This window comes from Puma concolor, chromosome A1 (genome assembly GCF_028749965.1).
Source record: "Puma concolor isolate L17-30 chromosome A1, mPumCon1.1.hap2, whole genome shotgun sequence".
NCBI classification, from domain to species: domain Eukaryota; kingdom Metazoa; phylum Chordata; class Mammalia; order Carnivora; family Felidae; genus Puma; species Puma concolor.
Window position 1 is genome coordinate 90,137,978 of NC_141667.1, and position 27,124 is coordinate 90,165,101.

Consider the following 27,124-nt stretch of genomic DNA (forward strand, 5'->3'; position numbering starts at 1 on the left):
TCATGAAACAAGAAAAATCCCAAATACAATATCTAACAGCACACCTAAAGGAAATAGATGCAGAACAGCAAAGGCAGCCTAACCCCAGCAGAAGAAGAGAAATAATAAAGATCAGAGCAGAAATAAACAATATAGAATCTAAAAAAACTGTAGAGCAGATCAATGAAACCAAGAGTTGGTTTTTTGAAAAAATAAACAAAATTGACAAACCTCTAGCCAGGCTTCTCAAAAAGAAAAGGGAGATGACCCAAATAGATAAAATCATGAATGAAAATGGAATGATTACAACCAATCCCTCAGAGATACAAACAATTATCAGGGAATACTATGAAAAATTATATGCCAACAAATTGGACAACCTGGAAGAAATGGACAAATTCCTAAACACCCACACGCTTCCAAAACTCAATCAGGAGGAAATAGAAAGCTTGAACAGACCCATAACCAGCGAAGAAATTGAATCGGTTATCAAAAATCTCCCAACAAATAAGAGTCCACAACCAGATGGCTTCCCAGGGGAGTTCTACCAGACATTGAAAGCACAGATAATACCTATCCTTCTCAAGCTATTCCAAGAAATAGAAAGGGAATGAAAAATTCCAGATTCATTCTATGAAGCCAGTATTACTTAGATTCCTAAACCAGACAGAGACCCAGTAAAAAAAGAGAACTACAGGCCAATATCCCTGATGAATATGGATGCAAAAATTCTCAATAAGATACTAGCAAATCGAATTCAACAGCATATAAAAAGAATTATTCACCATGATCAAGTGGGATTCATTCCTGGGATGCAGGGCTGGTTCAACATTCGCAAATCAATCAACGTGACACATCACATTAATAAAAGAAAAGATAAGAACCATATGATCCTTTCAATCGATGCAGAAAAGGCCTTTGACAAAATCCAGCACCCTTTCTTAATAAAAACCCTTGAGAAAGTCGGGATAGAAGGAACATACTTAAACATCATAAAAGCCATTTATGAAAAGCCCACTGCTAACATCATCCTCAATGGGGAAAAACTGAGAGCTTTTTCCCTGAGATCAGGAACACGACAGGGATGCCCACTCTCACCTCTGTTGTTTAACATAGTGTTGGAAATTCTAGCATCAGCAATCAGACAACAAAAGGAAATCAAAGGCATCAAAATTGGCAAAGATGAAGTCAAGCTTTCACTTTTTGCAGATGACATGATATTATACATGGAAAATCCGATAGACTCCACCAAAAGTCTGCTAGAACTGATACATGAATTCAGCAAAGTTGCAGGATACAAAATCAAGGTACAGAAATCAGTTGCATTCTTATACATTAACAATGAAGCAACAGAAAGACAAATAAAGAAACTCATCCCATTCACAATTGCACCAAGAAGCATAAAATACCTAGGAATTAATCTAACCAAAGATGTAAAAGATCTGTATGCTGAAAACTATAGAAAGCTTATGAAGGTAATTGAAGAAGATATAAAGAAATGGAAAGACATTCCCTGCTCATGGATTGGAAGAATAAATATTGTCAAAATGTCAATACTACCCAAAGCTATCTACACATTCAATGCAATCCCAATCAAAATTGCACCAGCATTCTTCTCGAAACTAGAACATGCAATCCTAAAATTCATATGGAACCACAAAAGGCCCCGAATAGCCAAAGTAATTTTGAAGAAGAAGACCAAAGCAAGAGGCATCACCATCCCAGACTTTAGCCTCTACTACAAAGCTGTAATCATCAAGACAGCATGGTATTGGCACAAAAACAGACACAGAGACCAATGGAATAGAATAGAAACCCCAGAACTAGACCCACAAACGTATGGCCAACTAATCTTTGACAAAGCAGGAAGGAACATCCAATGGAAAAAAGACAGCCTCTTTAACAAATGGTGCTGGGAGAACTGAACAGCAACATGCAGAAGGTTGAAACTAGACCACTTTCTCACACCATTCACAAAAATAAACTCAAAATGTATAAAGGACCTGAATGTGAGACAGGAAACCATCAAAACCCTAGAGGAGAAAGCAGGAAAAGACTTCTCTGATCTCAGCCGTAGCAATCTCTTACTCAACACATCCCCAAAGGAACGGGAATTAAAAGCAAAGATGAATTACTGGGACCTTATGAAGATAAAAAGCTTCTGCACAGCAAAGGAAACAACCAACAAAACTAAAAGGCAACCAACGGAATGGGAAAAGATATTTGCAAATGACATATTGGACAAAGGGCTAGTATCCAAAATCTATAAAGAGCTCACCAAACTCCACACCCGAAAAACAAATAATCCAGTTAAGAAATGGGCAGAAAACATGAATAGACACTTCTCTAAAGAAGACATCCGGATGGCCAACAGGCACATGAAAAGATGCTCAACGTCACTCCTTATCAGGGAAATACAAATCAAAACCACACTCAGATATCCCCTCACGCCAGTCAGAGTGGCCAAAATGAACAAATCAGGAGACTATAGATGCTGGAGAGGATGTGGAGAAACGGCAACCCTCTTGCACTGTTGGTGGGAATGCAAATTGGTGCAGCCACTCTGGAAAACAGTGTGGGGGTTCCTCAGAAAATTATGACCCAGCAATAGCACTGCTAGGAATTTACCCAAGGGATACAGGAGTACTGATGCATAGGGGCACTTGTACCCCAATGTTTATAGCAGCACTCTCAACAATAGCCAAATTATGGAAAGAGCCTAAATGTCCACCAACTGATGAATGCATAAAGAAATTGTGGTTTATATCCACAATGGAGTACTACAGGGCAATGAGAAAGAACGAAATATGGCCCTTTGTAGCAACGTGGATGGAACTGGAGAGTGTGATGCTAAGTGAAATAAGCCATACAGAGAAAGACAGATACCATATGTTTTCACTCTTATGTGGATCCTGAGAAACTTAACAGAAACCCATGGGGGAGGGGAAGGAAGAAAAAAGGAGGTTAGAGTGGGAGAGAGCCAAAGCATAAGAGACTGTTGAGAACTGAGAGCAAACTGAGGGTTGATGGGGGGTGGGAAGGAGGGGAGGGTGGGTGACGGGTATTGAGGAGGGCACCTTTTGGGATGAGCACTGGGTGTTGTACGGAAACCATTTTGACAATAAATTTCATATATTGAAAAAAAAGATATTATGGACATATAATAAACTTTACATATTAGAAGAGTAGAATATAAGTTTTGAAATATATATTAACCCATTAAAATGTCACCAAAACCAAGATCATGAACATATCCCTCACTCCTCAAAATTTCCTTGGGTTACTTGGTAATCCCTCCTTTTCCCCACCTGGTTACCCAGGCAACCATTGATCTGCTTTCTGCCACTATAAATTAGTTTGCATATTTTTTTCTCATTTCATAAAACTGTAATCCTACAGTATGTACTGCTTTCGCTAAGCATAATTTTGGGATTCACCCAGATTGTAGCACACATCAATAATTCTTTCCTTTTAATTGTTGAATAGTATTTCATAATATGCATCCTCCACATTTGTTTATCTCTTCACCTGTGGATGGACATTTGTGTTGTTTCCAGTTTGGGGCTATAAAAAATGAAGCTGCTATGAACACTTGCGTATAAATCTTTGACAGATGGGTATGTTTACACCCTGAGTGCATAGTCAGGGTGGAATGAATGGATCATTTGGTAGATGTATATTTAAAATGTTAAGAAACTTCAAAACTATTTACCAAAGTGGTTGAACCATTTTATATTTCTTCCAACAGTGTAAGCAAGTTCTAGTTCCTGCACATCCCTGCCAATGTTGGTAGTAAATGCAGTTTATATTTCTTCTGTAAATGCTCGTATTTTAATATTCATGTCAGATAATATGCATTAATAATGAAGATATAAAGCACAGTTTATCTGAAGTTGAAGGGCAGAGGCAAATATATTTCATAGCATCTTGAGATATATTTCAGATTTCTGTTAATTTTCTTGTCACTATCAGTAGCCATAATACCTGAAATTTAAGTAGATATTATTTAATGGTAGAACTATAGCTTCTATTTATGTATGAATGTAACAGTTACAAATAAATTGATCAGAACTATTGGCGAAGGTCAAAATGTAAACAAATTAGATAAAGTGCAACTTCTCAAGAAATAGGAATATAACTGGTATGGTTCTAATGCATCAGGTGAATGAGAAGTATCTATGTGATAAGGACATTCGTGGTTAGATTAGAGTAGCATTTTTTTTTCCTTCTTAAATAAATTTGTATTGGATTCAAAACAATCCAGAGTACCTTGAGTCACTAGCCAGGCCAATTTTGTTTGGCTAATTACTAGCCAGGTAATTTCACGTCAGTTTCCTTCAGAAGACAGAGTATGCTTTTGTGAAGATGCGAAGTAAATATCAGATCTCTATTTCAAAAGTTGGAGAAGATAAGGTTGGCAGTTGTGACCCCACAAAACTCTGGTGGATTTTTCTCTTACTGGTTGATCTGGACAAAACATGAATTAATTCATGTGTAGCTCCCTGTGGCTGGTACTCACAATCTGACTCTGGTGTCTTCCCTTATTGCCCTGCAAGGCAACTAAAGATGAACAGCATCAGTCTGGTGTAGTCGCACAGTGGTGAAGGGGTTACGGGCCCATCTTTCCTTGCCTTCCCCAGGTGCTGTTAAGAGTGATATATACCTACCTGACTCTTTTTTTATAATACATTGAATTGCATGATAAAAATCCCATTCTTAGTTTATTTTATCATGATTATAGAATATCATAGTAGACTCATATGATCTTGCAGCCGGAAGAGATCTCCTGAGAAAGTCTGTTTTGCTTGAAGAGTGTTTAATAGATAGAAGGTGCTTCCTTTTTAGGAGCTGAAATTTACCTTCTAACCATTCCTTTCAGTCCAATGAAGATTCCCTACTGCAAGAAGGGTGTAGGAATACCACAAAAAGGGTGAGTGTAAATCACTGTTCTACCATTTACTTTTTCTTTACAAGTCCCAGATAATATTTATCTTTTTGAATCTCTGTTTCTTTATCTTATGAAAAGGAGATAATAATCACATCTTAAAGTTGTTCAAATGCTAAATGAAATTATTATAATGCACAGTCCCTAATTGCTAACTACTAGTTCCAACGACAAGTTCCATTATTCTCTCCAGTGAACCTGATAACCTAGCTTAAGTTAGAAAGGTCAGGCTTTATCTTGGCAAAAACTGTTACTGCTGATATCATTTGATCTTGATTCACTTTTAGAAGTTTCCCACATTGAGACTTTTAATGAGAATTGAGTGTTAAAATTTGAGTGCTTCCAAAATGATTTCTGTGAAGTTATTTTGTTCATCAGTTCCTTTTTGGTTTTTAATTTCTAAAATTGAAAAGACTGTCTAAGTAAGAGCTATCGTATAAAAATAAACTGGGAATTTTACACAAGGGCATAGAAAATATTTTCACCTTCTTTGGATACAACAATCTGGCCACAGTGGCCCCAGTGCCTGTCTACCTACCTACCTGCCTACCTATCCATCACCAGTGGATTCACCTCTCACTGTGATCTGTCACAAATCAGCTATATTCCAGATAGGTTGGATTCCAGATTCCCAGTGGAATCAACAATAAATACCATTAAATCCTAGTAGTGTTGACTATAGAGGAAATGGAGTAAACTCATCAAACTCAGTGAGCAAAATAGTTGATTTGTGTTTATCTGTGTGGTGCAAAAGTGCCAGTGTGTGAAATACCCAAAGTCTCACTGCATGCCTACTGTCAGAAGCTATTGACAACACACTTAATCACCGAGTTCTCTACATTTGGGAGGTTTCACTCCTTTTCTCTGGTATTCTTTAAAATATATCTTTCTCCTACCTTTCAAGCCATTCGCAAAGCTGTCAATTTTCTGGTATGTGCTCCTTCCTCTGAATGTCTATGTTTCTGATGGTACCCAATAACTCAAAAATAAAATATACCTAGCATCCTACTGAGCACTTTCAACTTATCCAATCTGGTTTTATACATTTTTAAGTTGTCAATTTTTTAAAAAAATTTTCTTACTATAATTAAAATTGCCAGTTGCCAGGGGACAAAGTGAAGGTCTGAGGCAAAATAAAAATAGCAATATTCAACATTTATAATTTAGAATCCAGATCGTTTACATTGTTTACAAAATAATGATCATCCTACAACTTATCATTCTTTATTTTTTCTCCCTCTACCTCCTGATTAGCCACTTAAAAGAAATACTCACCACCAATCAGAATTCTTAATAGTATTCTCTGACTCCCTTTATCCAGTGACAGTTGAAAGGCAAAATGTTTTAAGGAAAGATTGTTCTCTCTGGATGAAATGAGAACATTTTATTGAGTACCTCAGTGCGTTATATTGTCACTCTGGATTTCATCTGCTCTATATGTTGACTCTAACCAAAATATTGCCACCACATCGCCTACATCAGCAAGTCTCAGTTCTACTAGCTGAGTATTTGCTGAATGTCGCCCCTTTTGACTTCTCAACACTACTCTCCTTAGTCCACTCTACATTCTTTCTTCCTTTGTCATCTACTACCTGGTCTCTCAGTTTCCTTTCAGCATCTCAAACACTCTGTCCTTTATCTTGTACCCAGAAGAACAATTTAATATGCAAATCTGATAATGCATTGCCCTGATTAAAACTTTCTGGTCACTTACCATTACCTTTGGAGTACAATGAAAACTCTTACTTTCACCCCCGAAATCTTGAGTAATCTGTTCCCTGCCTCTCTCTGGGTTCCCCTCCCCTAGCACTATGCTTCACTCATGGCTGTCCAGACATACTAGACTTCTGGCTATTTCTGGGATAAACCCAGGGCATCTCTAACTGGGGACCTGCAAGCCATTTTCCAGAGCTTCGTTTTGTTGGCTTTGCTACCTCCACATGGAAAAATAGTTCTTCCTATCATTTTCTTTTCTACCATTCTGCTTTAAATTATTTCGAGAACTTTTTATTCTCATGATATAGAATTATATTATACATTCGAAATACTTGTTTGTAGTCTGCTTTTCCAGTTAGAATAGTTCTCTGTGGTGCAGTTTTTGCCTTACTACCATCCCACCCGTCTCACCCCTCCCCTCCCCTCCAGCTTAGATCAATGCTTGCTGGGTAGAGGGTCCTCAAGAAAGATCTGCTGAATGAAAGAATGGAAGAGCAGCCTATTGACTATTATCACTAAACTTGTCACTGAGGTGTCCCCGAAAGACATTCTTCTAAAAATGCTCTTGTAGGATGTAACAAGAGATGAAACTTTTATGTGTTTTCAGAAAACATTTATCTTGGGGCACCTGGGTGGCTCAGTGGGTTAAGTGTCTGACTTCAGCTGAGGTCATGATCTCACGGTTCATGTGTTCCAGCCCTGCATTGGGCTCTGTGCTGACAGCTCAGAGCCTGGAGCCTGCTTCAGATTATGTGTCTCCCTCTCTCTCTGCCCCTGCCCTGCTCAGGCTCTGTCTCTCTCTCTCTCTCTCAAAAAGAAGTAAATATTAAAAAAAAGAAAACATTTATCTTATAAGAAGTGCTCATATAAATACCTTTTAACATTTTTTAAAAGTTTATTTTATTTATTTTGAGAGAGAGGGATAGAGTGTGCACATGTGCATGTGTGGAGTGTGTGTGTGTGGGAGAGAGAGAGAGAGAGAGAGAGAGAGAGAGAGAGAGAGAGAGAGAATCCCAAGCAGGCTTTGTACCACCAGTGTGGAACCAAGTGCAAGGCCTGATCTCACAAACCATGAGATCATGACCTGAGCCGAAACCAAGAATCAGAGGCTTAACTGCCTGGGCCACCCAGGTTTTCCCCAAGCACCCTTTAAAAAGAAAAACAAAACAAAGAAACCTTAAATATTCCAAATCAAAATACCATGTTTTATTCACTAAACAAGGATCTCTGGGTCATACGATCACCTAGTTAATACTTGAATAGCTTGTCCTAGTCTCAGCCTAGTGGCTAACATAACATGAAGAGATACTGTTCTTCTTTGCAAGGCTAATTGTACTGAAGAGAGAAGATACCCATAAACAATGACAATTACTAAAAGGTGGTTAATTCAACAATGAATTTGATGACATAGAAGATACGCTCTAAGAATTTAGAAAATGGTAGAACTGAAATCAAAGCAAATGTAGAAGACGTCATAACAGGAGTAGCTTATCTTGAACTTCAGTGGGTAAGGGGCTCCTCCTCTTGACTAGTTTATCCCTTCTGAATACCAAAAATTGCATAGAATGGCCAACCAGTTTCTCTAGTTGGGCATCTTTCCTCAAAACATTTCAAGCAGTCTTTCAACAGAAAAACTTTTAAAGCTGGAATGGCAGGGGTTTGTGGAAGTTTTGACTGAAAATAAACAAGTCCGCATTTGGAATAACATCTCATTATATGTGTATAAATTTGTGTTTGTGTTAGAATTTATGTCTTTTGTACATATACATATATATACACATATACATATATATGTATATTTGGGTATCTGTCATAATTAGAAAGAATGGCATATTTTTAAAAACTGAAATAATTTAAGTAAGAAGCACACACGACTTTATTTTTCATGTAGCGGAAATTCATAGGCAGGCTTTCCTGAACTTTGGCCCAAATCAGGCCCCTTTGATTTTTTTCTCCTCTACATTTTTAGAATATTGTTTCCATGTTCAAGTTGTCTCATGGTTTTAAAATAACTGCTTCAGCTCCAGCCATCATATCCATGTTCCATATAGTAGGAAGGAAGAAGGACAAAGTGCACAAGGATGTAGCCCTCAGTTAAAGAAGTTTGCTGGGAAACTCATCCATTGACCTTTGCTTACATTTTGTTGGATAACTCTCTTTTAAAGGAAAGATGGGAAATGTTTTATCTGTCTACATTGGCGCCCTCAATAACAGAAATTTCTTTATGTAAAAAAATTTTTTCAATGTTTATTTATTATTGAGAGACAGAGAGAGACAGCATGAGCAGGGGAGGGGCAGAGAGAGAGGGAGACACAGAATCCGAAGCAGGCTCCAGTCTCCAAGCTGTCAGCACAGAGCCCGATGCAGGGCTCGAACTCACAAACCGTGAGATCATGACCTGAGCTGAAGTCAGACACTCAACCGACTAAGCCACCCAGGCACCCCAAATTTCTTTAAAAGGAAAAAAGGGTTCAGTGGATATGGGGTAGATAGCAAAGAGTCTCTACCTCTGTACTAATATTACCAAACTATGAAAAATATACATAAATAACTAAGGTGTGAGTTCTGAGGAGGAGATTCTGTGGTTTTTGTTCACTGTTGTATCTCTAAAACCTATCACAGTGTATAGATATTAATAAATTATGCAATCCAAAGGAAGGAAGGAAGGAAGGAAGGAAGGAAGGAAGGAAGGAAGGAAATAAGGAGGGAAAGAGGGAAGGAGTGCCTGGTGTAATAATCATCTTTAGTTAAGGTGTAACTAGGCACAATGTCTCTGGGGCTGTTCCGGTGTAACTGTTTCCTCTTTACTCATAAGGCTCTGTGTCATTCCATGAGCATCATCCATGTCCCTTAGCACGTTGATCCAATCCAGTTCATGTCAACTGCTTACTCAAGTGAAACTTGATAAGCTAATAGCATGCTGTTCAAAGTTTTGATTTTAAAAGTTTAGAATATTCGCCAATTATAATTCTAGATAATAAGCTGTTTCTATTTCTGTGTTCTAATGCACAGAGATAGACAAGTGCTGCAATTTCAGGCTAAGCTTTCCAATTCTGCAAGTAAGTCTACTACTAGGAACATGTTTTTAAACATGTTTTAAGCATCTTTCTTTGATGCCGTGGCTCTGGCAAGAAGAAAACAACTCCAGCTCTTGTACCCACAAGTCGTGGGATCAAAGTTTCCTTTCTGTGCCAATTACCCACAACCAGAAAAGGTTAAATAAATTCTGCTTTCTACCTAATAACAGTTTTTCTATTTTCATGCTCATCTGTGTTTAGCTTAAAGAAAAAGCATTTATATAGCTTTCTTGGAAATTATCTCCCCCCCATTTTTTTCTGAACTTCCTGCTTTTGTCTAGGGTGGGTATAATATTTGTACTTTGTGGGGCAATGTCCTCTAATTTTCTGTACTTTTCCATCTTGTTAAACTGTTCAAGTAATCAGAGAATGAAGGCAACCGGTTTATATATGTAATGATGAATTTTAAGGACTGAGTGAAACTTGTAACAGATTAATATATATCCTGAAACATCACATTATTATATGATAGCATTGTAACCACAGAAACAAGACTCCTTCACACACATAACAACTTTGAGACTTTTCATTCCATGCATTCAGATGCAAGAAAGTAATGGAGAAACGGAGAAATGTCACTAGGAAGAGAAAAAAAAAAAGAATGAATGTAAGAAGGTACGAGATAACCCCCATATAAAGCGGGTGTGTTAGGCCTTAGGCATAGAGGTAAGGATAAGAAAGCAAAGGAATATAAGAGAGATGACTGTCAAAAACAATTAAAAGAAGCTCAATAATATAGCCACCTACTCAGTCTCAGAATTTGCTGTTGATGTTATTTGTTGACTGAAGGGAAGTCTGTTTCAGGTAAACATATGAGTACTTTATTCTAATGATTTTCTTGAAATTAAAAAAAAAAAAAGCCAAAGGAAGAAATTGTTTTACCAATTGGCAGATTCAGATACAATTTAAGTTTGATGTTTTGATGATCCTGAACTCTTGAATCAAACTAATGGTAGGTGAAGATTATCAAATAGGCATATTACCTGTAACTAATATTTTTCCAGGTAGTGTATGAGTTGGTTCTAGAGATAAAATTCGGTAGAATGTAAGTTCTATAGGGGTAGATGTTTCTATTTCCATCTCCACCACCTAGAAGGGTACCTGGCCTATTATATGTACGCAATGAAAATTTGGTAAGTAAATAAATAAATCTAGCAAAAAAAAGGGCGGGGTCACAATTGTTGATATCTAAAAGCAAAACAGGGGCTTCTGGGTGACTCAGTCAGTTAAGCATCCAACTTCAGCTTAGGTCATGATCTAGCAGTTCATGAGTTTGAGCCCCACGCTGGGCTCTGTGCTGACAGCTCAGAGCCCGGAGCCTGCTTCAGATTCTGTGTCTACCTCTCTCTCTGTCCCTCCCCCACTCAAGCACGCACACTCTCTTGCTCTCTCTCTCAAAAATAAATAAACCTTAAATTTTTTTTTTTTTAAATAAAAGCAAAACATCCATTATCTATGATGTTTACCTGAGGTCAAAAAAATCTATTATCCACCTAATTAAGAAAAATATGGATTATATTAACTAGAAATGAAGTCTAGAATTCATAATTCCAACCATACCTGTTATATTTACTGTAGAAATAATCTAATTTTTATTTTAGGGATTCAGTACAAAGCATTTGAAAGTATCTTATACAATGTTTACCACATAATAAAAAGTCTGAAAAAGTTTTTTTAAAAAACAGTTTTTATTCCTTTTGCCTTTTCTTTTTAAAAAGCAAAGTGAGGGGCGCCTGGGTGGTGCAGTCGGTTTAGCGTCCGACTTCAGCCAGGTCACGATCTCGCGGTCCGTGAGTTCGAGCCCCGAGTCAGGCTCTGGGCTGATGGCTCAGAGCCTGGAGCCTGTTTCCGATTCTGTGTCTCCCTCTCTCTCTGCCCCTCCCCCGTTCATGCTCTGTCTCTCTCTGTCCCAAAAATAAATAAAAACGTTGAAAAAAAGCAAAGTGAATTTTTAATCTTTCTAATTTAAAAATAACTGTATTCATGTGAAGGGCTATGAAGGGCTGGAGTTCACATGATAAAACACAAAACATCGGCTTTTGCGTTAGACTAACCCAAACCTCAATTTATAAGTGGGTGGTCTTGGATAAACTGTTTGGCCCTTCCTTTTTTTTTTTTTTTTTTTTTTTTGTAATTTTTTATAAGTCTATTTATTTATTTTTTGAGAGACAGAGGGAGAGGGGCAGAGTGAGAGGGAGAGAGAATGAAAACCCCAAGCAGGCTCTGCACTGTCAGCACAGAGCCTCATGTGGGGCTCAAACTCACACACTGTGAGATCCTGATCTGTGACTGACCTATTATCACCTTCTCAACTGTAAAGTGTAGCTGATGTGCATTCTCATAAATCATTGTAATTGGGGAGATAAAGTGAGATGATATATCTGAAAATTTTAACATTGTCTCAGACACATAGATCTTCAGTAGATATTTTTTAACTGCATCTTGCGACCAGAGCAACATGAAGTCATCAAATCTCACCTGATATTTCAGCTCATCTGTTTTTAAAACCATAGAAAACATATACACTGTTGCTGCAATGCAAAGGTGTGATGTTTTGTAACTATACATAGTTCAACTAATAGTTGGTTCTTTATTTTAGAAAGAAGGAATTTTGAAGGCTAAAGCCCCAAATTTGACCCAGACTCCACAGTAATTCTCCCATAGGCAAATAATGAACAACTTGAGAAATTCAGCACTATTTTACACGGTCACAAAGCAAAGGATGATCAAATAGTGACAACAGAAAAAATGGTGTGTGGTGAATAGCTTTACTGCAGAAAATGTTCTCAAGGCATTTGACTTTCTAGAGAACGTATGACCTATCAGATTCGTTCAACCAGTCAATGACTGCCTTATTTCAAATCAATCAAAAGTGATGTGTTTATGGTGCCAGAAATTAAGCCTAGAAAGTATTAGGCATTTCATATTGAGTCATTCATGTTTTCCCTGGCATATATTCACATTGGTAAACTGATTACACGAAATACACACATATACTTAACAAAACTTTTTCAGAGACTGAATGGTTCAGTGAAGCATTTCTGTTAATTTGACACTTTACACTTAACCCATGTTTTCCATTTTAAGCCAAAATAAGGCGAGACAGTAATAAAATATTCATTAACTCCACTGAAGCCCATTTATAGCAGATGGTCTCTGGAGGGTAAATTTCAAAACATTTGCTAGAGAGCACTGTGGAAAACGTGCAGTTGTCCTGACACTGCAACTAGTGTGAAGAACAGCAAACGCGGTGGCAGCTACGTTTTCTCACGCGGACTGAGAAAAGGAGGAGTCACGTTTGCTGTTGCTTATCATCTGGGGGATTTGATAGGTACGTACAAGATGTGTCCATAGTCTTATCAATATGATGGTAACTCCTAAAAATTCTTTGAGACCTTCCTTCAACATTCTTTAAGTTCTTAGAGAATTACAATGTTTAGGAACATAGGGCCATGGTAAGCACCTACAGGTATTGCAGGGTGGAAGGAAGGCGAGGAAGGAGGAAAATTAAATATGCTGGATGGGTGAATGGATGGGTGCTTGGAAAATTAAAGACAGCTGGATAGCTAGATAATTAAAAATACCAGAAGCACACATGTGCTTACCGCCCACCTCGGCGTCTGCCAGGCATCAGTACGCTTAGTCCACTTTTCACGCCTTTACACCAGCCCTGCTTCCACGAGAGCTTGTTTGTTCTTAGGGTCCTGCACACACACCTTGCAGGCAACGGCGCCATGAGTCTGACCTCTACGTACGAGTTGAATAGATCGCCACAGGTACCATTGCTCCTGACACAGCTGCGATTGATTATCTAGCCTACAGAAGGTTTAATGTTGGAAATCATCACAACAAATCTATGGTAAAACCTCACATCCAGAAAGACAGCCCTAAGGTAGTAAACATGATTTTGACATAGAGGCTTTGGGAGATAAAGCTGTGTTTTGCCATTGTTGGAGGTCCAAAAAGTTCCCGTCCTGTAATGGATCTCACACAAAACACGATGAGGAGGCAGGCGAAAACATGAGGCCTCTGATCATTAAGAAAAAGGACTTAAATGGACAGTTTTGATGCTGCAAACCAACTTGTCTTGATGTTACCTGATTGTTTAATTAGAATAATGACCACTTCTGTCTAATTCATTTGTTCTGGGTTCTAGATGTGGTATATTACAAACTGCAGCTTTTATAGTCACAGCATTTGTCTTATTTATTGAACCATTGCGGGGCACATTTGTTTAAACAGAAACAAAAGCAAAAAAAAAAAAAAAAAAAAAAAAAACAGGAAAAAGTAAAAATATTAGAAACAAAAGATGATAAAAATTTTAATCAGACTGTACAACAAAAGATGACTGTGCTCTAACTCTCCAGGAACCAAATATAAGTAGATATATCTTAGGATAAAGTGGGCATTTTCCACTTTGCTCAATTACCTATACCCAGATTTTTCAAACTTTAATTTCATGTATGTTACTGACTTCCTCTGTTAAACACTTTGAAATTATACTGTTCTTTCAAAAATTTGTTAAGACTTGGGGCGCCTGGGTGGCGCAGTCGGTTAAGCGTCCGACTTCAGCCAGGTCACGATCTCGCGGTCCGTGAGTTCGAGCCCCGCGTCGGGCTCTGGGCTGATGGCTCGGAGCCTGGAGCCTGTTTCCGATTCTGTGTCTCCCTCTCTCTCTGCCCCTCCCCCGTTCATGCTCTGTCTCTCTCTGTCCCAAAAATAAATAAACGTTGAAAAAAAAAATTAAAAAAAAAAATTTGTTAAGACTTAATTTTTTAACACATTTGAAACCATTTTTTAATGTTTATTTAGTTTTGAGAGAGAGAGATTGACAGAGCACAAGTGGGGGAGGTACAGAGAGAGAGGGCGACATAGAACTTGAAGCAGGCTCCAGGCTCTGAGCGCTCAGCACAGAACCTGATGTGGGGCTTGAACTTGTGAACTGAGAGATCATGACCTGAGCTGAAGTCAGATGCTTAACTGAGTTACCCAGGCGCCCCAAACCCTTCTTTCTTAATAGTGAAAAGTTTGGCATAATTTGGGTTGAGTTATTAAACCTCTTGAAAATTTTTAATTGCGGTAAAAACAAAAAAACAAAAAACACGTGACATAAAATTGACCATCTTAACCATTTTTAAGTGTATAGCTCAGTAGCGTTAAGTCTATTCACATTACTGCGCAATGCAACAGAGCTCTAGAACCCTATCGTCTTGCAAAACTGACACTATTCCTGTTGAACAAAAATGCCCCTGTTTCTTCCTCTCCATAGCCACAGGTAACTACCATTCTACTTTTCGTTTCTATGAATTTGACGACTTTAGATGCCTCGTATTAGTGGAGTCGTGTAGTATAGACTTCTTTTGTGATTAGCTTATTTCACTTAGTGTAGCGTCCTCAAGGTTTACCCATGTTGCAGCATGTAAAAGGGTATCTATTCTTTTTAAGTCTAAATAACATTCCATCGTGTATGTATATACATAGGTTATATGTATAGATGTGGGTACATATATATGTGTATATACCACATTTTGTCTGTCTCTTCGTCCATTGATAGAGTTTGGATTTGGATTGCTTCTGTGAATAACGTTGCTATGAATGTAGATGTACAAATATCTCTTTGTGACCCTGCTTACACTTCTTTTAGAAATCTAAGGATTTCTGGATCACATGGTAATTTCAATTTTTTAAGAAACTGCCTTATTGTTTTCTGTAGAGGTTGCACTTTTTACAATCCCACCAACAGTGCACAAGTGCTCCTATATTTCCACATCTTCTCCAGCATTTGTTTATTTTCTGTTCTTCTGATATTAGCCATCCTAATGGGTGTGAGGTATTATCTTATTGTCAATTTGGTTGGCATTTCTTCAATGATTAGTGATATTAAGGATCCCTTCATACGTTTCTTAACCATTTGTTTATTTTATGTAAAGAAATGTCTATTCAAGTTTTTTGTCCATTTTAAAATCAGATTATTTGCTTTTTGTTGTTGAGTTGTAGCAGCTTTTTATATATTCTGGGTATTAAATCCTTATAAGATATCTGATCGCAAATATTTTCTCCCATTCCATAGGTTTCTTTCTCAGTTGGTTGATTATCCTCCGATGTGCATGAAGGTTTTAAGGTTGATGTAGTGTTGTTTATGTTGAATTTGTTACCTGTGCTTTTGGTGTCATATCAAAGAAATATTTGTAAAATCCAATGTCATCAACTTTTATCCCTATGTTTTCTTCTAAGAGTTTTATAGTTTTTGGTCTTACATTTAGGTTTTTAATCCATTTGAGTTAATTTTTGTAAGATAACATCCACTTCATTATTTTGCATGTAGATAATGCAATATTCTTTCCTTTCTCTCTCCCCACACCCTCCCCTAAGCATTTAGATGAAAGGGATGTTTTTTGATTTTTTAAAAATTCATCATTTGCTATTGCTTCATATTCTCTTCTCTTGCTTGCATCTATTGTTTGGCATATTATAATCAGCCTCAGTAAAATTTATTTTATACAGTTATCAAAGACTAACCTATTAGGTGGACAAGAACAGAAGAAGCAGATGAACACTTAATACAAGATTCTTCTATGTTTCTGGTAATATAAAGAGAAAAAACCTACAAATTTTGACATAAAGAAGAAAGTATTTCTAAGCAATGTTTTTATTATTATTTTTTTTATTGTGACTGCCCTTTAACAGATTGCCTCACGTGAGGCTCAGTACTTAGAGAAAGTTATTTATTGTTTATTTTTCAAAGAAAAAAACCAGGAAGATAGAAGACATTCTATGCTTTATTTATAAAATATAAATACTGGTAATATAATACTGCATTGTACTTATAAAAGAATGAGAACTCTTTTCCAGGAGAGTCCTTATATAATTGCAAGATTTGGTATGGGATTTGACTCTCTTTCCAGCTTGTTCCACTATGTCACACAAATCTGCCATCAAGTAAAAATCCTATCAGGTTGCACAAAGGTATGGTAAGTTAATTATAAGTAAAAACTCCCAAAATCTTGATATTACTACTTTTAAAACATCATTTATTGTCTCAGAGATATCAAGAAACAACCACTATTGAGACTTTATTTTCTGTTCTGTGTGAAATCAGATTCTCTCCAGGGTACTTTATGTGACTTATTAAAATAGTCTGTTGGTAGGCAAAATTCTTCTCACTGTAACCAGAAGACTTCAAAATTGGTGGCAAAGGAATTTGGGTAGTCTCAGAGAAAAAGAATCACTGAGTTGGGTATTTGAAGTTAGGTTTAATGGTCTAATTTAATGTGAAAATATAGGTGCAAGCTCAGACATATTTTGATACAAATATCTGGGAACGAGATATTGAACTAAACAATTTACAGACCTTGAAATAAGTAGAAAGTTGCTCTTGAAATCATGTTAAGAAGGAAATGTAAAATTGATCACATTGGAATGAAAATAATCATGGCTAAAACATATCTCAGTAATGTATGATTTGTATTTAAAATAAAGTTTTTCCTACGTTTGACCACTTGTATATAGCACTAGCATTTGAATAATTATTTTCCTCTTCTCAAATTTACTTACATTTTAAAAGCAGATAAATTAATCAGAGCCTTTTTAAAAAATTAACTAAAGTAGGTCACATTCATATAGTATAAATTTTAAAAAGTGTAAGGAGGCTATAACTGATGACAAAATTCTAATGTCATAGCTGTCAGTCAAGGTTACCATATTCTACAAGGTTACTATATTCTTTTTTTTTTTTTTTTTAATTTTTTTTTTTCAACGTTTATTTATTTTTGGGACAGAGAGAGACAGAGCATGAACGGGGGAGGGGCAGAGAGAGAGGGAGACGCAGAATCGGAAACAGGCTCCAGGCTCTGAGCCATCAGCCCAGAGCCCGACGCGGGGCTCAAACTCACGGACCGCGAGATCGTGACCTAGCTGAAGTCGGACGCTTAACCGACTGCGCCACCCAGGCGCCCCAAGGTTACTATATTCTATAAAACACCTTTTCTCCAGAAAGTTCTTATTTTCTTTTTGGAATTTATTTCATTATATTTCTGTAGTTGGGGCACCTGGGTGGCTCAGTCCGTTAAGTATCTGCCTTCGGCTCAGGTCATGATCTTAACGGTTTGTGAGTTCGAGCCCCACACTGGGCTCTCTGCTGACAGCACAGGGCCTGCTTCCAATTCTCTGTCCCCCTTTCTCTCTTCCCTTGCCTCTCTCTCTTAAAAATAAATAAATAAACTTAAAAATTAAAAAATAAATGTGTATGGAACTTAAAATATTTCCAACAGGTAGCTTTGACTGAAGCATTTGTTTACACCAAATGACTTATCATGTTACCAGGCTTAGAGGGAAGAATACACATTGGTATTCATACCAGTTCATTCTAGAAGAATTTTTGAACAGGCAACTAAACAATCACATAAGCGAACAAAAACCAACTCTTGAAACAAGTAAAAATTCAGTCTGTGATTTTTATGTGTGTCTATTAACTGAGAATTTAACTTAATGTTAAAATACCAAGGGCATGAATTGGATTTTACTAAGAAAATACTATCAAAGCAAGCAGAGTAGAATACTGATGCACTTTTTCATTAGCTTTATCTGATTTTAAGATAATTTTGTGTTAGTGGTCCACTCACAAAATGGAGAAAGTAAAACACAAAATCCCAAGTAGATTAGTGATCTTCTGTGTGAGTCTAAAACAATTGTGTGTTGCAAGGTCACCTGGATGACTCAGTTGGTTGGGTGTCCAACTTCAGCTTGGGTCGTAAACTCACAGTTCATGGGTTCGAGGCTCGCATCACATTGGACTCTGTGCTGACAGCTCAGAGCCTGGAGCCTGCTTCAGATTCCGTGTTTCCCTTCTCTCTGCCCCTTCCCTGCTCATACTGTGTGTCTTTCTCTCTCTCAAAAGTAAATAAATGTTATTGTAAAAATTAAAAATATATAAAATGTGTATTGCATTGTGAACTTTTCACAAATACTTTCTAAGAAATTAAGGTAATTGTGTTTAATTGTGAGCACAACATATTTCAAATACTATTTTGTGGACTACTTGAGCTCTTGTCAAAATGAAATGATACAGTTTTTAAAAAGTCACTAAGAAAAATCATGTTATCAGGATAGCAGAATAGGTGTCTTTCCAAGTAGATTGCCTCCAAGGCTAAAGTCTGCTGATGGCCCTATGAAATGGTCTGGTTGTGATTATTTAGGATAAAAGGTTTCTACATAAAAAATAAGTTCACCAAATTAGTAATAGCATCCCACTCCATTTTCTGTTTATATGAGTGTTCCATTGGCTTCTAAACATAGGATAACTTTTTATAGAACCACAGAATTTTGAAGCTAGAGCAAAGCTTTGCAACAATTTCTCAGGAACTAAAGGTCACAAAGCTATAAAAATAGAAATGAATGAAATTAAAGAGAAGGAAATGATATAGATGACCCCAAACTACTTCTTGAAAGTATTGATAACAGATAAACCGCTTACTTGCAAGAGTGACCAAGGGAAAAAAATAGAATATCACAAATAGATAAAATACAAAATGTAAAAAGGGACATGTCACACATATAGTAGACATTTTATAAATCATAAGAAAATGCAATGAAAAAGTTCATGTTAATGAAGTTGAAAGTTAGGTGCAAAGAACCTTTTTCTAGAAAAAATATAAATGATCGAAATACATACAGGAAGAAATAACCCAATTGATCACTACCACTCCAGAACTTGAATCAAGAAGAAAAAAACATTCCCCTCAAAAGATGCCTGGCCCAGTTAGATTTATAGGCATTTTTGCAAAACTTGAAGAAATAGATAATTCATATACAACCTGTGTCAGAGAAAAGAGGAAATCTGCTCAACACATTTTATAAGGTTAATATAATTTTGATACTAAAACTTGACAAAAAAAACCAGTTTTTTTAACCAGCCTCACTTAAAATTAGAAATGCAAAAACACTGAATATAGTACTCTTTGAATCCAGAGTAATTTGTTCAAGAGTCACGATAAAAAAAATTTATAAATGTAATACACTATGCTAACAAGAGAACACATGATAATCCTAAAAGAGCCTCTTGTTAAAATTTCTCCTTACAGCTCTATTTTAAGTAATCATCCCAGGAAGATTCTCAATATATCATATATGTCCTTCATAAATGGTATGATAGAAGACTGAAAATGTTTTAGTTCCCTCAAAAATAACCTTTAAAATAGAATTTTAGTTATAAATACTTTTTGCTCTCCTCACCACTAAGTTCATAGTGCCACTGGGTCAGTGGTACTTAGGAAATTGCAAACAAAGTCTGAACTTAAAATTTAATAAAAATATAGACTACCTAAGCCAGTAGCATCTTTATTGATATTGGCTGATAACCTAAATATGACAAGGACTATATTATAAGAATAGCTATGAATTCATTACCCAATAACTTTGCAAACCCTACCCATTAAAGTATTGAGTATACAAATTTTAACCAATAGAGTCAAGCCACCAGAGTAGTTGAGGGGAACTCCAATCAGAATAAGAGAACTCAAAAGTAAGCCAATTTGTCATCTCCTTTCCTCCTCCTTGGCCTCCTCTATACTAAGAAACTTAATGGGATAACTCACACACAGTGTTATTAAACAAGACTTGGTCTATTCTGTCTAGATTTAAACAGTATTATTTCAGGAAAATGAAAAGAAAATTTCAAGTATATTTGCCAATGTGAATGATTGGGTTCCTTGGAGAAGAGTGACACTGGGTGGAGAGATTTGTATATGGGTCATGTCAATTAGACTAAGAACTCCTAAAGGACATCCTAGATTTATTGAGAACATTCAGTCTTTTATAAGGATGCATGAACTTGCTAGGGGATCTGTAAAAGATAATTGATATCTCTTGCCTTAAGGTGATATTCAGTTCCAAAACTTCTGTACAGCCAAGTGTTCCTTGTACAGATAAGTTTAAGGCTTCAACTTAAGTAGACCAATCCAGGTTTTATTTTATATAGATCAAAGCACTCGTTGGTTGCAATTTTCCTTAACTACCAATTGATTTAGTAATGACATATACACAGCTTTAATAGCTTAAACCCCGTGAAAAAAAATTTTGGACAATTTTCTGACAGTTTTAATAAGAAGATTACATTGAGGATGGAAACATTACAGATAATATTATCTGAATGTTTATTTTTTATCCACCAAATACAGAGTGATCAGATGTTAAAAAATCTTTTTTTAATGAAAAATGTCTTTTAAATGACAGTATAAACATATACCTAACTGCTTTTCTTCTTAGATGTCTAAAAATATAAAAGCACTACATGAAATGAGACTATTTGAAAGATACAAATTATTTTTTTTCCTTAGGAATGTAATGTGTTATAATTTTAATTATATTTTTGTGATGATTACTTTCCAAAATGTAAAACAAATGCTTTGTTTTCTTTATACAAAGCTTATGCAATACAAGATGCCTGCTGCCCTTCTAGGAAGAATCTCTTACTGAAATGAAAGGTAAATTCTGTGGTCATTCACTATCTTGGTGGTTTCTAACTTCATTTAAAATACGTTTTCTTCAAAAGAGCTTCAGTTATTATTCCAAATAATATAAAGGGTAAAAGCACAAAATTATATGTACCTAAAATAGAATTATAAACATGCTGTCATAGATCTAAAGAAGGATAAGATCTTTTCTGAAATTATAACTATTAATTTCTTGTTTAGAAAATAATTTTGATTGTTTTGAAACAAGTGAAAGGACTAAATATTGAAGAAATGTAAGTTTAGCTGATTTCACATTGAAAGTATCCAGTAGAATGAGCATCACCTGAATGAGAATGTTTGGTTAATTAGTTCCAAATCTATAATCTCTATATAGTATAGTAAAGATTGCTTGCTCTTTATTATAGCTGTAAACATTTAATGGCTGATAATTAAATAAACAGCATCCATACTGAATCCTGCAAGATTTAATTAAATATAGCACACTGTAGATGTGAGATTAATATTATTATTTATAATTAAATGTAAAACAAAATTGCTAATATAAGTACATGGAATTCTGAGAGATATTTGCAATGTTGTCTCATTTTAAACAATTTTTGTTTTGAATTCCTTTTTCCATATCATTTATTATAAAGTATTTTGTCAACAGGTAAAATAATAAATATGTCAAATTTGCTCATGAAAGTTGATTCTGATTGAAGGAATATTATCTCAAAAATATTTTTTTAGTGTATTGATTCTAAAGATATAGAGAAGGAAAGAAAGAGAGAGAAAGGGAGGGAGGAAGGGAGAGAAAAAAAGGAAGGAAGAGAGGGAGGAAAGAAGAAGGGAAGGAAGGAGGTAGTGAAGGAAGGAAGGAAAGAAGGAAGGAAGAGAGAGAGAGAGAAAAGAAAGAAAGACCCTCATCTAACTACAAATAATTCAAATAAAGAGAAATGGAAACTAGTCCAACACTATCATTAGCTTTATAGAGAGCTAGAAAAGGAAATGAAAAGGTTGTCATTTTTCTTCAGCTTCAGCATCATATGAAGCTCATATTTGAATACTGTTTATAAAAAGACTGAAAAATAATACAGTGTAATATTGATTTAGAGTAAACTTAAAAAATTTTGTGGCAAACCTATGAAATACTGAGAAATTTTCAGCCTTTTTTGTTAGTTGTTAAGGATGCCTTTGGTATTTTTATCCATATAATATATAGAAAATACAATGAACTTGAAGTACTTTTTAGTTGATTACACAGACTGATTATACATGTCATTCCTATACCTTTCATAACAGTAATTGTTCAACATCTTATTTGTGATACATTCCTGTATGAAGTAGGAAAACAAAAATGGAATGTGCCAAAGAGTAAATTCAATTTATACCATCCCCCAATCCCCTATTTCTGTAATGTTTCAAGATCACAAATGCTTACAGTGAGAATCTTGTCAGTGAGGACTCTGAGACCAGAAATGCAAATGGCTAATGTTCAAGTAACTAACAAAGAATGATGTAAACCTGCGTGTTCCTCATCTCCACAAGCATAAAGGCATAATTTATTTTTAGTAAATCGTGGGAGTGAGTTACACCCTAATATCTTAATTAATTAGCTGGTCATTCTTAATTAACAGTTTTCCTGTCACTATCGTATGGCAAGGAACTACTAAATTTAAAAATCTGTAGGTGGGCTGAGAGGAAACTATAAATTAAATATTACGCAAGAAATAATTTGTCAGATCATATATGCTTACTATATGCATATACAGTGCCATAATTGTCCATGGCATTTTAAAATTGATGAAAGAGCCTCAAAGTTATCTATTCAGAGAATATTCTGATAAAGAGAAATAGATGGATCCTAGCGATGGAGCTGTTCATGGCTCCATATGCATGTGACAGTTTCTTATTTACATGTCGCTCATGTTTATGCATGTTTAGAAGAATACAGCTGCTACCCCATTCTCCAGAAATCATAGATACCGGTCAAGTCTACAAACGGTAGCCACATTTGAGCTTGTAATGTATTTATAATGAAAAGCTACAAGTTCTAATGTTAGAGAGGGAGAGAAGAGCACAATTTGCTTTGAAAAGATAACAGACATTTTTCAAAAAACAAATACTGTATATTCAATTCAGCCCCTTTAGGTGCTTTCATGTTATAGGAATTCTGCTGGTGATGAAAACAGCATTCAGCCAATCAAATGGCGGTACCCTAGTGCCATCCAAAGTAGAAGCCTAGTGTTTAAAATAACCCTGATGAATTATTCATAGATCTGATGTTTATGCAAATTAGAGAATCATGCACCCACCTGACCACCAAGGGAAGAAAAAAACACAGGGAAAAAAAAACCCACCATGCTTTTAGCATTCTCCAGAACCTATGTAATCAAATGATAATATTCTTTCATTAAATGCATCAAGGAATTACAATCCTTACCTGGTTAGTTTGTAGGGCCTTCAGATTTTCTGGATGAAATAACTGACTGTGTGTGCAACCAATAAAACTGAACTGAAAAGCTGATTAAGGGCACTTACTTAATGCAAAGCCACTCACTGAATATTCATATGATGCCTGTGTTTATGCAAATTAAAGCAAAAGCAAGCCCAAGGGGATTGGTTGCCATAGCCCACAAATAGTGTGTACAGCAGAAAATATAGAGAGTAGTGACAAATAAATCTTAAAATTCATAGCTTTGGAGCAACAAAGAAGAAATAGTAAAATATTAAAAAGGCTAGGTGAATTACAGTTTTAAAGTGCTTTATTTAATCATATTACTTTGGGGCTATTGACTATTCCTACCATGTAATGATCTATAATTATCTTAATGCCAAAAGATACAGTCACTTGTGTTTGTCAGCTTTATTTATCTTGCAGTCATTTATATGAGCATATCCCTTAAGCATAGAAGAGTAAAGAAGAAACAATTAGAATAAAAAAATAATTCAATACATTAATAACTAAACCCAGGGCCATATGTGGCCCTTTGTTAAGTCTCATGTGATCATCCTTCAGTGGTTATATCTTACTAGGGAGTGACGTGTCAGTGGGAGATCTCCAACATTAGGCTCAGCTCTTTGCTTTCTTAATATTGATATGTATCTGCTTTATTTGAAATGGAGATTATTTTATATTAAACATATTTTATATATTTCACAATGGATATTGTGAATCTTTTGACCAAGATGATTTTGGCATATGCAGTTTCAAATTCCAAGGATTTTCACTTTTGGAGCCCAAATGCAATAATGTTTTCCGAAATGCATGCTAATATGTAGTGTTCTAATCATGAAACGATGTGAATCCTCACGTATGTATGTGAGAACTGATTACAGGCATTGACAGGATTCATAATATTTAAGTGATACAATGCATGTCAGGCATAAAATGCTTTCCATTGTCAAGGATATTCTCCACTTTTCACTTTTTTTTTAATAAGTAAGAATGGAGATGGCTAAAAATGCTGGAATACATCTGATAGGTATTTTTGTTTGCTTTTGATTTTCTCTTTGTTTTCTGGAACATACTTTGCAAACTTCACAAATAAGAGGTCAATGTTCTTCACTGCAGTTGCCACTGACTGAAGAGTATTTATTATTTCCGATATTTTCCTAATAATTGTCACATCTTCACTCTGGTCACTCTGATCTCCCTCACATAATGTAATAAAATTTCCAATACTCTTAAGACATAAAAATATTTAAAGCAACTTAAGCTTTTCTACAAAGCTGCCTATCCTTATCAAAGATGCTACAAACCCTAGATCCAATGGTTATTATCTTGATTGTGGTGATGGTATCACAAGTGTATGCATGTGTCTAAACTCATAAAATTGTATGCATTAAATGTGTGTGCAGTTTTTCTGTCTGTTAGTTAGACCTCAAGAAAGCCAGGGCAGGGAAAGAAGGTCGGATCTAATTCCTGGACGCTGTTTTCCTAGAAGGCATTTAGAAAAAAAGAGATTTCTTTGTGGTGCCTTATGGTTGCCTACGTATGGCTTTCGTGGTTTCAAATAATTTCCTTTCTTTCATAGTTGCTCATTGGCTTTCCATGAAAGTAATCCTCATAAGTGTACATTTATCAACATCCACATGGATTTTCTATAAGTGATATTATATGTATATGTTAATTCTAATCAATGTCTCCTTAAAATTCCCCTAAGTTTCAGAACTGTCTTGGGAAATGATGCAATTGGCATATCAAATATTTAGAATAAAGTTGGTGAAATTTTGGAAGCCATGACCTTCCATTATTTGTTTATTGGCAACTTCTTTCCTTTAATTTATTAATTTTTAATTTCATATCTGTTCCAAAGTACAGAATAAAAATTAATGGATAACTGATAGTACACTTGCTTTGATATCATGCAATTCTTTTTCTTCTACTGATTTAAGAATATATTGTTCAGAAGGTAGACCGGTAATTTCTTAGCTTCTAATTAAAGAATCCTAAATTTAAAACTTCTACCAAGAAAGAATATTTAGGTTAATCAGTAACAGTTGCCTTTTGTTAAGCTTCTCTATCTCCATAAAGATTATTTTTAAAAAATCAGAGCACATAGTTAATTAACTGGTACCAGATCTTTCTCTAAAAAACATTTCTTCATGTAACTTAATCCCAATAGAAACATTTGCAGACAAAATACTTCATTGGTTAATAATAATAACGATGACAGTAATAATTATTGTTTTCAAGATAAGAACCCCAATTTTAAGTTCTGGAAGAAGTCCTCATGTTGGTAAATTCATATTTTTCTTTTAAACATCAAAATTTTCCAACTTTCTAATTAATATTCAAACACGTTTTTACCAACACCAATTATTGCTTATTTAAGCTGCATTAGCTATGCTTTGGTCGTAAAAAAACTAAGCCTTCCTTCAGAAAGATATTTCTATTTTCAAAGAAATACATTACACACACACACACACACATACACACACACACACACACATCTCAAATGAACTGTCAGAGCAAAATATAAGTGGGTATCATTAATGTCATCCTTTGTCCAATTCCTCATATCATTAGTGGGATTTCTTTTTTCTTTTCTTAGATTGAATCTCTTAATCTCTGGCCCTTGCACAACTCTGGGGTATTTCTGACATCTTTAAAATATTTGTAAACAAAATCCAAACTGCCCTAGGCCACGGTCTCTTCAGACCTTTATCTTGTACCTATGTAGAGCAAGAGTAGTTTATATTCAGTGAACTAGGTTCTACAGAAAACCAAAATAGTGTATTCCACATGAAATAATCAGATGCTTTTGAGACTAAGTTAACTGGTTTAAATGATGGATTCACAATTTCCAGTTTCATAATTCACTCAATTGTTTACTCTGTGAACAAAACTAAATCCTAAATTACCTATTTAAAGTTCTTCTAAAGGTTCCATAAAGAGATAAAGCTCAGCTCATTTGCCGATTACCTAAAAATTCTGAGTCTCTCTTTTGAAGCCAACCCATTGGGCTTTACATAATCAATCCAAAGAAAGTAAGTGAATATATAGATGCAACTAAATCTCAATCAGTAAATCAATCAGATGAAATTGATAGTCCATTGGCCCAGATATAAAATTGGGCCAGAGACTGGCTTCTCCCTGAAAAACATAAACACATAAAACTTGTTTGGTCTATAAATGTTTTAAAATTAAAATAAGCGGACAAGATTAAAAATTACATGATTTTACATACAAACCTAATTTCCTGATTTTCTTGGAAAATCAGAAAGTGTGTCGTTCTGGGCTGACATCCCCCTGAAGTAATGAACCTCTGGAGCCAGGTAGAACTGCTTCTTCCAAGCAGGTCCCAGTTATCCATCTGCCAGGAGTTCTTGCCAAGATGGTTTGTTCTTTTATACTATCCCTGGAGGCATGAATTTGTGACCTGAGGCATTTGAGTTGAGTTGTGAATTTGGTGTAGCACTGTTTTCAATCTACACATGTCTGATTTTTATAT

The 27,124-nt window shown here is 35.6% G+C and overlaps 1 long non-coding RNA gene and 1 pseudogene across 1 annotated transcript in view; both read left to right on the forward strand.

Annotated features, from left to right (window-relative positions):
- Positions 1-4,755: 4,755 nt before the first annotated feature.
- The window catches only part of LOC147584300 (uncharacterized), a 31,135-nt gene continuing 8,766 nt past the window's right edge, over positions 4,756-27,124 (forward strand). The window contains exons 1-2 of the long non-coding RNA XR_015255306.1: positions 4,756-4,909; positions 21,139-21,197. This is a non-coding gene — a long non-coding RNA (uncharacterized LOC147584300). The remainder of the gene's footprint in view (positions 4,910-21,138; positions 21,198-27,124) is intronic.
- On the forward strand, positions 13,452-13,785 carry LOC147584301 (CDGSH iron-sulfur domain-containing protein 1 pseudogene; annotated as a pseudogene).